The 16,257-nt window shown below is 42.4% G+C and overlaps 1 long non-coding RNA gene across 1 annotated transcript; it reads right to left on the minus strand.

The window, feature by feature from the left end:
- Nucleotides 1–290: 290 nt before the first annotated feature.
- LOC126510619 (uncharacterized) lies at nt 291–15,307 on the minus strand. The gene is made up of 4 exons (XR_007594450.1): nt 15,288–15,307; nt 13,389–13,553; nt 11,485–11,638; nt 291–1,472 (listed from the first exon to the last, which is right to left on the minus strand). It is a non-coding gene; the product is annotated as an uncharacterized lncRNA (long non-coding RNA).
- Nucleotides 15,308–16,257: the final 950 nt, after the last annotated feature.

Consider the following 16,257-nt stretch of genomic DNA (forward strand, 5'->3'; position numbering starts at 1 on the left):
AGAAACATGTCTTGACTTCTTGTTCTTTGCTGGGTATGGTTTAAAGCAATGTGGATAACAAAGAGAGGCAAAAGTGAAGTAGGTAAGAGCTCAGCACAACTGAAAACAGGAGTTGGGAAGGAGAGAGAAGAGTGGAGTAGAGAAGACAAGAGAAGTGCAGGACAATGCCACAGCCAGATGGACCCACTGGAAGGTCAACCAGAGGGCCATTCTGCTGTATGGAGGGGTGAAGTGGTTGTTATTTTAATTGAACTATGTTATAATAATAAGCATTGAGGATACACAGTGCATTATGCTGTTTTAGTGTTTAATTGGGAAGTTGTTGTTTTCATATTGAGGCATACTTTACATAAAATGAAATTCACCCTTTCTGTGGAGTTATGAGACATTTTAAATGTAATTATCACTAGAGCCAAGATTCATAGCTCTGTCATTGTTCTCCCCAATAGCTTCTGCTCTTCCTGGTACCTGTTTTTCTTACATGGTCTGTTCCTGACCATTACTGATTTGTTATATTTTACCAAGAATCACAAGGTGTCTGTGGCCTGGTCTCATTTACTCAGGGTGATATTTTGAGAGGAAACATTTTGTGCTACAAGTCAACAGTTCCTTCCTTTTTATGCTGTTCAGATGTACTAGAGCTTGTTTACCAACCTATCAGTGGGAGGACACTGCCATTTTGGAAATCCAGAATAACCATTGTTGTGCCTTGATTGAATATGTCTTCCACAGGCTCAGATATTTGAATAGTTGGCCCCCAGATGCCTGGCACTGTTTTTGGCACGTTTAGGTGGCCTCACTGGAGGAAGTATGCAGTTGTAGTGGGCTTTCAGAAGTACAGGCCTCATCCAAAGAGAGCCCCAGTTTGCTCTCTTTGATTCCTGCTTGCAGTTAGATATGTGAGCCATCACGTCCCAGCAGCTAGCTCCAGCTGCCATGTCTGCCACCTGCTGCCATGCTGTCCCACCATCACAAACTCTCACCTTTTGGCACTATGCACCAAAATAAACCCTTTCTTTTGTGAATTGGTCCTGGCATTTTATCACATGGTAGGAAAGAAACTAATATGTCCATTAATAGATTTCTATGTGAACATGGTTATACTTTCTCATCCATAAGTATTTTGGAACGAGGTTTTGAGTCTCATCATAATATAATTATAGAAAATATCTGAATGAGTTTTTTTCCTAAGGGGCATTACCAACTTGATTCCTATTAGCAATGAAGGGGATGTCCAGGGCTCCACCCTGAAGGCTTCAGAGAGCAGCAATGCTTGCTGTCTTCCTGGCCACTCTTAGGAAGGGCTGCACTGCTGCCAGCTCTGCTTCCTTAAATTTTCAGTGAATGATAACATTCCTGCGTATCCCATGTGCTGGTGGCTATGGGAAAAGACAAGGAATATGAAAATGCCAGGAAGCACAACTGGATCCTCTGTTGTGGGGGACCTTTCACTCATTCCCAGCCACTCAGACCTGAAATAATCACAAAGAAAGTATGTTATTTGCAATACTGTTTGGCCAATAGCTTAATCATATTTCTGGCTTACTCTTGTATCTTAAATTAACCCATTTCTATTAATCTGTGTATCACCATGTGGCTGTGGCTTACTGGCAAGATTCTGGTATGTCTGTCCCTGGCAGCAGCTACCATGGCATCTCTCTAACTCCGCCTTCTTTTTCCCAGCATTCAGTTTAGTTTTCCCCACCTAGCTCTGTTCTGCCTTGCTGAAGCAGTTTCTTTATTAATCAATGGTAATCACGACATACAGAGGGGGAATCCCACATCAGTCCTTCATCTTTCTATGTATGCCCACGTGGCAGCTGGGCAGGGCTGGGAGGAGTATGGAGACCCACACACTCCAGATGGGCTGATAAAATAATAAACTGTGGCTCAGATTTGAATATGGCAGAGACAAGATCTGGATGAAGGACAATGAGACTAAGTAGACTATGCAGGAGTGGGGTGCCCTACCCTGGGTACAGAGGATCAAACTCTTGAATATTGATGTGGAAGATAGTCCAGAGCTAGACACATGACTTTGGGGTGAGGGTGTGAGGGTGACTTTAATTACACATATACAAAAAGCTATGCAATCGCAGAAAATTTCTGTACAATTTCACTCCTACAATGATCCCAAACCCAGTTGAATGAATAAACACATGACTGAAGGGGCCTCAGCTATCAGCAGCATTTTCACAGAACTTCAATCTAATTAGGACTTCAGGGATTTGAAACTCCTCAGGAATGTAAATATGATCTTGTGATTGCAGTGAGCATCTTGGTGTCTTAACTGATGGCATCAGCTTTAGTGTTGAAGGCATGCTAATTGATAGAGCAGATAAAGTAATTCCAAGGTTTTCAAGTAGCATCTTTCAACCCTGGCTGCATATGCCAATCACCTGGGAATATTTGAAAAGATCCTTAGGTCTGTACTCCACCCTAGAAATATTGGCCTGCCTGGTCCAGGATGTTGGGATTTTTTTTTAAAGACCTTCCCCAGATTTTGTGAGTATACACCAGGATAATTTTTTGAACTTTGGTTTTGGCGCTGAGGGTTGAATCCAGGACCTCTTGTGTGTTAAGCATCTGTTATATCACCAGGCTATGACTCTTTCTCCCTAAATCCAATATTTTATCATATAAAATTACAATAAACATAGTGTAATTGTTCCATAGTTGTTTTAGGTGTAGAATGCTGAGTTCATTGATATTAACTATGCTTACGTAATTGATTATTATGAATTGTTTCATACCTGTCACAACTATCCATCTATATCAGTCACTTTCTGTTGCTGCGGTTAAACATCATGACCAAAAGGGACTTACAGAAGAGAAAACTTCCTGAAATTATGTATGGTTCCAGAAGGAGAGTCCTAATGGCAGGGAGGCATGGTAACAGGCAGCCAGAGCATGAGGCTCAGGGAGCACATCTTCAGTCGCAAACACGAAGCAGAGCATGAACCAGACATGGGGCAAGGCTAGATGAACTCATAACCTGCTGCCAATTCTGTGCTTCCTCCAGCAAGGCTGCACTGCCTTCCCAACAGGACTCTCCTCTGGGGATCAGGTGTTCAAACACATGAGCCTGTGGGGAGTATTCTCATTCAAACCAATTTGCCTGGATTTGGTGTCTAAAGCAGAGTTTCTATTGTTTGCATATGTTTTGTATATTCACCGTTCTTCTATGGGTCAACATCTGGGTTCCTTATATCTGGTGTCTATTCTGAATAAAAACTCTTATGAGCACTGGTCTACAAGCACTTTTGCAAGCCTCTACTTTCATTATTTTTGGTGTGTGTATCTAAAGAAATTGCTAGATTGTGCGATAATTCTATGTTCAATTTTTTTCTATTTTACCTTTTAATTAGTGGAAACATTTTGACAATTTCATACTTTTGCACAACACATTGGGATCACATTCACTACACTGCCTTCTCTTATTCTCCCCATGCCAGTGTTTTGAGGAAATGCCATACTTCTGCCTAGAGACAGCCTGTCTCAGCCTCGTTTCTGTTCCAACAAAATGCCATGACCAAAATCAACTGAAGAGAAAAAAGCTTATTAAGACAGGAACTCATCACATCACAGAATCAAAAGCAAAGCCAGTATAATCATCTTTGCTTGCTTGCTGCGTACGTATCTCAGCTGGATTTCTTTACTATTATACAGTTCTGGGTCTAGCCCACATAATAAACAATTATGCCCACATTCAGAATATGTCTTCCTCTTACTTCAGTGAATACTCAAGACAATTTCCCAACAGACATGTCTATAGGCCAATTTGATCAAGACAATCCTTGATTGAGACCTTGGTCTGGGACGATTCTAGGTACTGCTAACTTGACAGTTGAAACTAAGCAGCATGTATTAATCAGTTTTTGTTTTCTGTTATTTATTTTTATAGCAATCACTCCAAGGGGCCTGAGGTGTTATTTCACTATGGTTTTGATTTTTATTACCTCAGTTAGTAGTGATGTTAAGTTTTAATTCATGGGCTTATTGGCATCTATTTATCTTCTTTGGAGAGATACTTATTCAAGTGATTTGCCTATATTCTAATGAGGTTGTTTGTTTTTGAATGTGAATATTGTAAATGCTTCTTTGAAGCTATAATTCTCAGTTTTTGACATCAATGCTGGGCTGCAGTTTGATGTTGTTCCATGGCTCTCTGTAAGTATAACATTGGCTTTTTGGCTATGCTCAGGGCTCATTTAGGATCTGAATTTATCTGTTAAGTGACTGGGTGAGAAAGCTCGTGGTGGCCTCACCCACACCTGTGCTGGAATGGGGGTTGGGAAGCTTGATGGGTATGTCTGGAAGACTGGGGGCATGCTCTACACATGTGATCATTCCCCATTATGTGTTCTAACTATGATTCCACATGGCCGTTGACTTTCAAGAGACCAGCTGTGAAAGCATGGAAGTTTTTCAAGATCTAGATCTAAAATTCAAGGAGTATTAAAGTTAAAGAGGTCACAGAGTCAGGCCCATTTCAAGTGGAAGGGAAATAAACTCCCTCTTCTTCATCTTGTTTCTTTTTAAATACTTTCAAAATGTAAAGACTTTAATGTAGAGAGCTACGTGAAGCCATACCTGATAATCAGCTCCTAATTATGGCTAAGACCTGACTTATGCTGTGATCATGCAATGATTGTCAACTGCTTGCATATGCATGGACCTATGGGCAGTGCCCACCTGGCAATCCGGGGTTGGCGGCCCATGCCTTTTTAAGGGCTGGGAGAGGTTTGCCTGGGGAGAGAGGGGAGGAGAGAGGGAAAGAGAAAGAGAAAGAAAAAGAGAAAGAAAAAGAGAAAGAGAAAGAGAAGGAGAAGGAGAAGGAGAAGGAGAAGGAGAAGGAGAAAGATTGCTGTGAATAAAGTCCTGAATAAACTGCTGCAAGAAGAGCTTCGGGTGTTGCGTCATTCTTACAGGTCGAGGCTGAATGCAACAAGTGGTGGCCTCATACGGGGAACCTCCAAACCTCTCTCCATGGAGCCCAGAACTTGCTGCAGTCAGGGGGTGCACCAGTAAATCCTCAGGTAAAGGCTGGGGATCCGCGACAAAAAGCGGGTTTTCCGCTCTCACCAGTAGAAGAAGGGAGAGCGGGCTAATAGGGCTGCGACTAAAGTGGACGGGTCAAAGTGAAACTAAAAGAAAGAATGGGATTTTAGAATGGGTGCTCCAACATCACACCTGATTTTTCTGGCTCTTAACGAGCTGTTACAGAGCACATTGGAGAGGTTTTTGGCTGAATGTGACACAATTGCCTCTTGGTTTGCCGTCTCTGGCAATCTTAATGTGTCATCCTGGGACAAGCTTGGTAGAGATCTGGAACAAGGTATGCTAAGGAAGGGAGTTATACTCATGTGGTTTGAATTACAGAGACCTCCTGAGTTTGCAGCGGAGTGTGAGCAGCTGCGGCCCCAAGGCCAAGGAGCTCCAAGCGGCTCCAGGTGACAAGTGCTGAGGAGCTGTAAAGCACGCAAACACCTGGGACCTGCCTCAGGGTGTAGAAGCAAAGCACAAGAGATCTTTGGCCTCAACCTCTGTCATAGCCCAGGGCAACCTGCAGGATGGGTTCTGACAGATCGGGCCAGGCCTCCACCTTCCAGATCGGTGTGGAGGAGCCTCTGCCTCTCCCCTGTTGCTGCCACCTGAGTCCGAGCTTGGCTAGAAAATGGCAGTAAATTGCAGTAAAAACCCATAAGAATGCAATGTCCCCATTCAGCAGGAAGTTGCCAGACAGATTGACAACACCCAAATTCCCTATAAGATAATTTAAGCGGGGCCCTTTCAGAGCACAAGCAGGATCAGCTGGGCTGCTAGGGAAGCCAAAGAGGTGTACGAGGGAGAAGGTGTCTTCCATGCACTCAACTGACAAGAATGAATGTGCCACGGGGGTATGGCAGCTGGGGTATGTTATTTAGGGGACTGCTGAAGGAGCAGTGGTTTCTGACTGCTCCTGGGGTCATGGCAAAGCCACTATCCAGGTAAAAGAGAAGCATGTCTACACCCTAGTCTGTCAGAACTGGAGGAATCTGACATTTCTATCCATCCAGGGCTGTGTGTGACCAGCATTCAATATGACTCATGCAGCTAATCTGTCTAGAGAATTGTCTAGCTGTCTTTTAAGTAATTGGTCTGGTGAATTCAAACAACAAGTGGAAAAGCTGCGAGTGACGATTGCTACTGCAAATTCCACATGCATGGATACCAGCCTGGCCGAAGGACTATCCTCCTGGATCATCTATAACCATGGATCATCTGAGGGAGTGGGCAGGAGTAGGAGCCCTGGCAGGCTTAATGGTGCTTGCCTCCCTGGTATGCCTGTGGTGCATTTGTGACATAAGGGTTTCACAGCATCGCAGTGCAGTTATGATCATTCAGGCCTTCACGGTCATTGAAGCAGGACAGTCCCCTCAAGCTTGGTTATCTATATTTGAGCACAGGATGTGAGGCTTGAGCACTGCACTTGAGGTAAGCATACATCAGCCTCAAGAAGAGCAAGTCTGATTGCATGTGGGTTGGTATCTAACTCCCACCTCTCTAAAAAGACACCAGACAGGTCTAGTGTTCTCTGAGTGGATGACATCTGGACAGACACTAGTACATGTTTCATTTTTAACAGAGATCAGACCTCTACTCTTGCCTGTTGCTTTACAAAACAAAAGGGGGAACTGTAGCGAGCTGTGTGGGGCCACACCTGATAATCAGCTCCTAATTATGGCTAAGACCTGACTTATGCTGTGATCACGCAATGATTGTCAGCTGCTTGCATGTGCATGGACCTATGGGCAGTGCCCACCCAGCAATCCGGGGTTGGCAGCCTGTGCCTTTTTAAGGGCTGGGAGAGGTTTGCCCGGGGAGAGAGGAGAGGAGAGAGGGAGAAAGAGAGAAAGAGAGAAAGAGAAAGAGAAAGGGAAGGAGAAGGAGAAGGAGAAGGAGAAGGAGAAGGAGAAGGAGAAGGAGAAGGAGAAGGAGAAGGAGAAAGATTGCTGTGAATAAAGTCCTGAATAAACTGCTGCAAGAAGAGCTCCGGGTGTTGCATCATCCTTGTGGGTCGAGGCTGAACGCGACACTTTAAAATTTAACCCCCCCTTGTGTGTTCTTGTATACATGTGTGTGCAAATACCTGCGAAGAATATTGGATTCCTTGGAGCTGAAGTTCTAGGTGATTGTGAGCTGCCTGACATGGTCACTGGACTCAAACTCAAGTCCTTCTCAAGATCAGTACACAGTGAACTTTTGCATTGCCTCCATATCCCAGAGGCTGACTTTTAATAAACAAAGAAGGCACTGGTGGAAGGGGAGGGGCGGGAAATAAAAGGCTATTGCTGTGATCTGGTGGCACAATCGGCCATATCAGGTGATTATGTCTAAGAGCATGGCTGCTTGGCTGTAAGAGTCATGGTGTGAAAGCTCAACCTCCCAATGCTCTATTGTAGCTATTTTTCTCCTCCGCATCACCAACTCTAGTACTTAACACAGTCTATAGGAAAACCTGTCACAGAGACGTGTGGAATTACGTGGTTCTTGTCTGATATGGCTATAATAGAATTTATAACTACATTTTCTTTTATGGGAGAAGCTAGGTGGCTAGTTCCTGACCCAATTAAAGCTGGACAAGCATTCATTTTGAGTTGTTTCTTGTAACGTATCTACAGCCTTTCACTGGTAGGTCCTGTGGGACACAAAACATGTTTATGAAACAGCTGCCTAGCGTAGGTGCATGTTGGCTGAGACACAACACACAAAACAAGTTTGTGTCCATGGAGGTTCTCCCTCCTTACCTCTACTTTACAAGGGACAGTTTAATGAGGAGATATTGAAAGCTGCTAAGTTAAAACCTTGTCTTCACTGCCAAGAGTGATGTAAGCTTGGTCAGGTCATCTGTGGGCTCTGAGCTTCCATGTCCTTCTGTGTAAATATGAAATACTTGTCTCAGTGTTGTGAAAACTAAGCTAAACCTGCATGACAGCTCAATGTTGCATTAACTTCCAGCATAAGATAGGCCCCATCACCCAGAGCAGAAGAGCCAAACACAAGCATCCTGTTGATACAGTGAGCCCTAAGCACTTGTCTGTTGTGTCTAAAGCAACCCCAGGGAGGTTTTCTATTTGTTCTCAGATACTAATTTAATTATGGCTAAAAATGTTGCTTAAAAATAAGTCAGATTTAAGGTTGGGTGGTAGTGACACACAGCCTTAATTCCAGAACTCAAGAGGCAGAGGCAAGCAGATCTCTGTGAGTTCGAGGCCAGCCTGGTCTTAAACATCTAGTTCCGGAATAGTCACCAAAGCTACACAGAGAAACCCTGTCTTGGAAAACTTAAAAAAAAAAAAAAGATTTGGAATGGAGTAGCTCAATTTATAAATTTTATCTTGCCTTTTGTCATTTATAGTGTGTGTGTGTGTAGTGGCTCAATCAGATTAGGTCCTTTTAGTGTCTCTGCTGTGTCTGCACCAGGCCCTTAGTAACATTTGGTGAAATATACTAGCTTACTGCATAAATACAGCACAATTTTAAAAAAGTTTTCCATCATCCTTAGGTAGTGACATTTTATTTTGGATTGAAATCTGTCATGTGTGGTAGCACTGACCTCTAGCGCCTCAGGTTACGTTTAAGGAGACAGTACCCCATCCTTGCCAAGAACTGGGGTTTACTGGGGGAATTGGGGCCACAGGCAACTCCTGTGTCTTGGGGGAAGGACTGGTCTGTACTTGAACGGGCAGGGAGGGTTTCCCCAACCTGTTCTACTTGAAAGTGTGCAGCTCAGACCCACCTTGCCCAAAGCCTTTGGGCGTGAACAGTACAGGGAGGCTTGTATTTATGCTCAATATGGCCCCGGAAGGGAGCATCTTTAGTGTTTCTCACAGTCCTCTAGGTGCAGTCAATACCAGTCCTTGCCCAGTGTGGTCATTGACTCTGTGAAGTTTATTGTATCCCTTGGGACACTTCAGAAAGTTGGAGCCCAGCCCCAGACCAGTAACTGCAGTTAGGCAGAAGCATGCAGGGAGCCTCTGAACCAGAAGACACCAACATAAAACAAGGCCATGAGTGTGAGCCTTGACCTAATTTGACTTTCCTTTTCATAAACTTATTCATACATAGGGGAGTAAAATTTTAGTGAGGAGACAGGGAGAAAATACAGCTATCCACAAGCCAAGGAGGGAGGCCTGGAAGTATTCCTTCAGCCACTCAGGCCTCAGCATAACAAATGGGGCCAAGCAGCCTTGGTTTTGTATGCCCTGCCTTCATATGTAGGAGACAATATATTCTTTTTGTGTATGTCTCTATCCTGTGGTTTGCTGCAGAGATCTTAGGGAAGGTTTTAAGAAACCCCGACAGGCACCTGCCCAACCAGGTTTTACATATAGGGTGGAGTTGCTGATTGTCCCCAAGTGAACCTGGTAATAATTACAGAAACATATTTTGCAATCTTCTTGCGCAGACTCTGTGCAGACTTCTCTTTGATGTCCTAATCCAATGTGTGTCAGAAGGAGAGATGGCAGATACTCTCAAGTCACAGGGTTCTCATTTATGAGAGAAGCCGGAGACCCAGTTTTGAATCTCCTTTCTAATTTGGATTTCATCCCTTTCTCCAGGAATCCTCTAAAAGCTCAGGAATAGTTTTTCTGGCAAGTTGTCAGAGCAAGCTTTTATTGGGAACGAGCAGCCCTGGATGAGCTGGCATGGGTGTGGGAATTCTGCAGCTGTGTGGTCTGCGGGGCGGTAAAGGTGGTGAAAGACACCCTTTCCACACTCTGCCTGAACAAAGGTTTGCTAACCAGGTGGTACAAGAGTAAATATGGATGTTAGGACATCATAATCTGGTTCCCAGTCTAGAACACTCTGAGCCAAAACACAAGGTCCACAGTTGTGTGTTTTGTGGAGATCTTAGTGCTTGAAACACATGGATCTCTTTCTTTTGGCAGCAAATAGCTATGAAGTGCCCTGGAAATTTATATCTGAGCCAAGTAAGGACATGTTGTCTGTGATGAGTAAACATGAAACCCCCCGAGGCTAATTTCATTATCAAATGCAGAGTCTAATTACTGTCTACTCATGTTTAAAGACATGGACAGTATATGTTGCGTGTGTGTCTGTGATTGTGACATTTTACAAGGTTTTAGAGAAATAAAACTGTGGGAAATCCAAAGCTTGTAGAATCCCAGAACAAATTGCTAAATTCTTCTTGCCTGGGCTTGCTCAGTCACTAGGCTTTAGGAAGGAAAGACACGCTGCTATCTATGTCTTTTCTCCTATATAAAACAGGGGAGCAGCTATATTCACAAAGTATGCAAAGCGTGTGGTAAGGATATTGGAGACACTCACTTGATTGTGGCTCTGGAATCTGCCCTAACTCTGAGGAAAACTGATGGGGGTCAGGGAGCAGCCAACAGCATCAGCAAATGAAGAGCCTTGTGTCTGTGGACAGAGACGGACTGTAGACATGGCTGAGAGTTAGATTCAGGCAGGGCGTTCGCACACTGCCTGTGCTTTACCAAAGAAAGATCTTTGCTGAGGCCAAGGCAATGAGAGACCCATCTCTCACCCCTATTGCTTGGGGTGGGGGGATAAACTGAGTTAGAAATGGCCATCTTCGGAAGCTGCAATTGGTAATAGGTGATGATTATGTTTTCTAGGAAGTTGTAAGACATGAGTTGGTGGGTTCAGGAGCATGCTAAGTCGGTGAGAAAAAGTCACTGTTGTGCTCTGTGGATAGCTAACTTTCGCTCATCTTTGTGCACACTGGATGCGTATATGGAATGGTGTGTTTGTTAGGCTTAGTTATAGAAGGGAGAAAAGCAGCTGTTTTTATTTTTAAATATTAAAGAATGCTTCCAAAGTCATGCCAGTAGCAGGTGTTAATCTTTATGGAATGATAGAAGGTTCTATTTAAGAGTGTGTCTCATTCTCCCTCTGTAAACTGAAAAGGGGCCTGAAACATCTGCAGTTTGCTTCCAAATACAGAGACTTTTAAGATGTTACCTGCCAGCTGTTAGGTTTGGGGACAATTATTTGATTTTTCTGTGCCTTACTTCTCAAGCTGTGAAAGGTGGCAGTGTGGTGTATTCCCATTGAGAGCCTCTCACCCACAGAAGGTGCTCAGATGATGCTCTGGGGACTCCTTGCTCTAGGTTCTATGTCAGTAGTGAAAGGGCCTCTGGCAAAATATGAAGAAAAACTAGCAGGCTTGTTCTGTGGAGGCTGTGGCATTCAAACCAGGCAGCCTTTCCCAAGTCAGCTCATCTCTCGGGGATTGTCTAGAGACAGTACTCCTCATGGGGTACATGTGAAGTTTCCTTGAGGAAACCATTTTAAAAAGAGAGAAAAAAAATACCTGTTAAATATACGCTAATATAACCTGATTTGATTTTGCCTTTGTATGTGAGCCATGGTTCCCCACAATAATAAATATTGGAAGGTCACAGTTTGCTTTTGGGGACTCGGGTATTTCAGCTCTTCCCTTTGCACACTTACTTCCTGAAGGACAAACAGATGCCAAGCAGGAGGGAGAGGGCAGTTTTCCAGTGAACACGACTGCTGGTGACAGAGCTCTCTGTTTGCACAGCATGGCTTCTCTCACTCATTTAGATCAATGGAGTCTTTGGCATATTCAAGCATGTTGAAAATCCTATGAGGCGCAATATGTCGGGCAGAATGATTTATAGGTGATATAACTATACATATAACTATATATGACTATATATATATAAATATATATATAAATGATGCTTTCTCTAAAATGGAAAGTTTCAGTTGCTGAGAAGCTGTCCATTCTCTGACTGTTTCATTTCTTTGTCTTTTACTTATAATAGACGTTCTACAAATTTTATCAAGATACGTCCCTTCCCTGACCAAAAATTAACAGAGCAAGGTAATGTGTGTCTGTGACTCATGTTGTGTCACCCATTAGCTGTGATTTCATTGTCTTTGGAGTCTATCAAAAAAGCAGGATTTATAGGGGGTACCATTTAGGTTTATAAACAATGGGCTTATATGGGGGGAATTTACAAACACACATTTGAGGCTTAGCAGAATAACAAGCAAGCTAGTCCTTCCGCACCTCTGGGCATCATAGGCTTATTTACTAAAAATATGCAGTGGAGAAGATAGTTGCTGGATTTTTTTTAATCTTATAAACTTTCTTATAAAAAATACTCGCAAATAAAAGCATTACACACCAAAAATGAACCAGATTCAAAGTCTATACAACATTTAACTTCTATAAAGTTAGACTAGGCATTCAGAACAGAAAATGTGTATCTTTGCATTAAATTTTATACTGTCTTCTAGAATCTTAGACTGGTTCAAATAATTTTTCAAGATGCTTATAAAAAAATCCCAAAGTGCATAAAACATGTCTATGAAAAAAATAACAAGTAATCTCTTATTTCTATTGAGAAAGCTGTAAAATTATCCACAATGATAAAGTCAACCTTCAAGCAACCTCTTACTTAGCCAAAAGGTCATTCATAAGAATGTATATAACCTTCTCTAATAGATGATACCCAAGGAACACAGAGGGCAGAAGGATGTATACACTAGCCAGTGAAGGACCTAAAATACCAACTGAGGTTTCTGACTTCAGCATTCTTGGGTGCATTCCATCCCAGAAGCCAAAATTTAAGTGCTGTGGCAGTGAGCTAGGCTCATTTAATGGGAAAATTCCCATTGTTTACCAAAACGGTGCAGCTCGGCTGTGTATGGTAAAGGATACTGTCCTAGAGGTAGGAGAAATACACAAAGGACTCCATTGTCTTCTCTAAAACATGCAGCAGCCACTTGTAGTTTATTATCTACCTAATGATGCTCAGTTGCACGCCCAGAATCTTCAGTGTCTGTGCTAGGTCTTTAAATGTGACAGGCAGATGAGATTGTTGAGGTCTCAGGAGCTTGTCTTTCAGTAGTGGCTTCTAACTGTCTCCCATCCACACTAGTATGAAGGAGTGGATAGGAACACTTCCAGAAATTTTTCTTCCCTAAGAAAAGTTACACTAGTTTTATGGAAATTTCAGCCTAAAGATCATAGTAAGTGATTTTTGAGATAATATTCTAAACTTGGAGCCACAGATGCAAAACTCTTTCACTTATGAAGAGTGTGGAGATTCTATTTTAGAGATGAGAGAGAGAGAGAGAGAGAGAGAGAGAGAGAGAGAGAGAGAGAGAGAATGAATATATGAATATCCTGGGAAGTGGGGTGCCATAGACGGATTTGAATTCTGTAAAAGTCTGAGTATTAAAATGGGAGAGGAAATTTCAATATTAAAGAATATGTTTTTCATTTAACAAAAGATAGTTTGAAAGATGGCATTTTAATCTTATGTTTTTTAAATATACTTAATGTTTAATATTTTCATGGAATAGTAAGGAGTTTTACTTACCATGAGTCATAGAACTAAAAAGAAGGAGCAATGGTTATGAAGAAGTCTAGTGGAAAGAGGATGCTGGAATAAGCCCTTGTTAGGCTCACAGCTCTGAGGCCTGGGCTGTCTCTGGGAACAACCCTGGTCATGTCTGCTGCTCTCATTGTTCTCCGGTTTCTCCACCTGTGAAGTGAAGAGAATAGTAGCAATGAGGTAAGGCTGCGGTAACAGGGAAATACATTGTCTGAACTTGTCTGCCCACTGCCTACCACATCCTAGAAAAGGCAAGAAGAGATATCAGTGATCTTCTTTTGTAATAAGACATCTTAATGGTTAAGCACACATCCTAATGGTAGATATCGACTTCTAAGGATTAAAATTCCATTCAAGCTCTTCAATTATCTATGAGTGATTTTCACGTTGCCCTGAGGTATTAACTGTTTGATCATGATATGATCTTCACATATTCCATCAAGAAGAACACAAAGAAACTGGCACCGCTGTGCTAACATGTGCACTCATATTATGGATTCAAATGAGTCGAGAGGTTAATAAAGCAAGAAGAGAAAAAGGCAAGCCACAGCACGAGAGGAAACTAATTGTGCAACAATCTCACCTTAAAGGGGGATCTTGAGAGGCTCATGTTCTCTAAGAACGCTCTGACAAGCAGGGCTGAATGGCATGCCCATTAATGTGCCACATGCTAAATTATTTAGGCAGGACAAAGATGAGGAAGGATCTTTGGAGGCTCCCAGATCACACTGTATAGATTGGGTAATTGTGGAACAATAGTAGTTTAACTGAGCCAAGTAACAGCAGATGTGATTCATCCTAGGCCAGTGGGGCACACTGGAGACTTCGATGTGAATTACTTGTACACGTTGTACATTCCTAATTGAGTGTGATCCCCTAAAGAGAAATAAACTAACATAAATTATGGCGCAGTGGAAACTGCAGCTTGCCTGGTCTGTGGAGCTCTTCAGAGCGTTCTCACCTAATGCTTCTCTCTCTCTCCCCCCCCTCTCTCCTATTTATTGTGTGTGTATGTGTGCATGTGTGTGTCACAGTGCACATATGTAGACGTCAGAAGACAACTTTTGGAGATCAGTTCTCTCTTGCCATCCTGTAGGTCATGGGGTTCAAGCTTAGGTTACTAGGCTTGGCAGCAAGCACCTTTCCCCAGTGAGCCATCTCACTTGCCTTCATTTTCTTATTAAAATCATTACTTTAATTATTAAAAATATATGTGTGCTCAGAGTAGAGCATTGCAAATATGACTAGGAAAATTCTTGGATAAGGATAAGTTAAGTTGTTCAAGAAGAGGAAAATAAACAGAAGTACAATTTCTTGCTGATGTAGTCTGTGTGAGGTACTGTGTTATCGTGGAAAATTACATCATTGTTTCTAATTATTCTATTTTTGTCTCCAAGTCTTTGGCTCTGCGGCTTAATGATTTCTCCTGCTAGAGCTAGGTATGCAGATGTTGGCCCGACCGTGTGTCTTGCTTTATCTAATAGAATGTTAGCTGTCATGACATAAGTAAATGCTCATATGAAATTGGGCTGGTTAGCCTGTTTTCTTGCATCTCTGCCACTGTCTTGAGCCCATACCTCAGCTAGTAACAAGTACAATCTGGTGGTCATGTTGAGAATGTTGCCCCATAAGCTCTTATGTTTCAGTACTTGGTTCCTACTTGGTACAATGGTTTGAATGAGATTTGTTGAAATAGGAGCGGCAGGGCTGCGTCCCCGGCACCTGGCCGCCCGCATGGCTAGTTTATACCCAGAAATAATTACACGGAAACTGTATTCTTTCAAACACTGCCTGGCCCGGCTAGGTCCAGTTTCTTATTGGCTAGCTCTTACACATTGTTCTAACCCATTTCTAATATTCTGTGTAGCCCATGAGCTGGCTTACCAGAGAGGATCTTAACCTGCATCTGTCTGGAGTGGGAGCATCATGGCGACTCCTCCTCTAACCTTCTTTCTCCCAGAATTCTCTTCTGTATACTCCGCCTACCTAATTTTCTATCCAATAAAATGGGCCAAGGCAGTTTCTTTATTAGTAAGAAATCATTCCCACATCATTTCCCCTTTTTCCGTTTAAACAAAAAAGAAAGGCTTTAACTTTAGCATAGTAAAATTACATATAACAAAACAGTTATCAAGTAAGAATTACAGTTACAATATTTATATCTATTTTATCTCTTATCATAACTAAGGAAAACTATAACTATTTATTCTTCAACTCCATCAAAGACTCCAGAAGGATATAATATTATCTAAGTAAACAAGAAATAAGAAAACTCTAGAAATGACAGAGACATCTCGCTGCCTGGACAGTCACCCAAAGTTCCTCTGTACCGTTGGGGCATCCATCTTCGGCCTACAGGCCCATGGTATCCAGAGACATTTCCATGAAGCAGGAAATTTCAAAGACAGTTCAGTCATTTTCTGCTGTGTCCTGCAGAATGTCTCGCAGACTCTTTCATGAATCAGGAACCCCGAAAGACCATCTCACCTTTAGGCAAGTTCAGCAGTCCTCTCTCTGAGGGTTCTCTGTGTCCAGTTTATGCAACAGTCCAGGCAAGAGCAGTTTCTTGCCCAAATGACTATCCAACTCCATAAGGATCCTCTTCGATGCCCATCTTCCTCTTGAAGTAGCTGGTGCTGCCAGGAGCAGACGTGTCTCCTTGTCATGAAAAGTCCTAAGTTATTAAAATATTTTAAATGCCATATTCTGCAGTCTTTGAAAGATATGAAGAATGCCTATCTAACTGAAATATATCTCTATATATCTAGAAAATCTAATTAACATGACTACAAGCTTAACTATTAGCGATGATTATCCATTAACAACCTATATTTCCTAATTATACATTACATTT

This window comes from Alexandromys fortis, unplaced genomic scaffold (genome assembly GCF_014885135.2).
Source record: "Alexandromys fortis isolate MF-2015 unplaced genomic scaffold, M_Fortis_MF-2015_v1.1 scaffold_85, whole genome shotgun sequence".
NCBI lineage: Eukaryota > Metazoa > Chordata > Mammalia > Rodentia > Cricetidae > Alexandromys > Alexandromys fortis.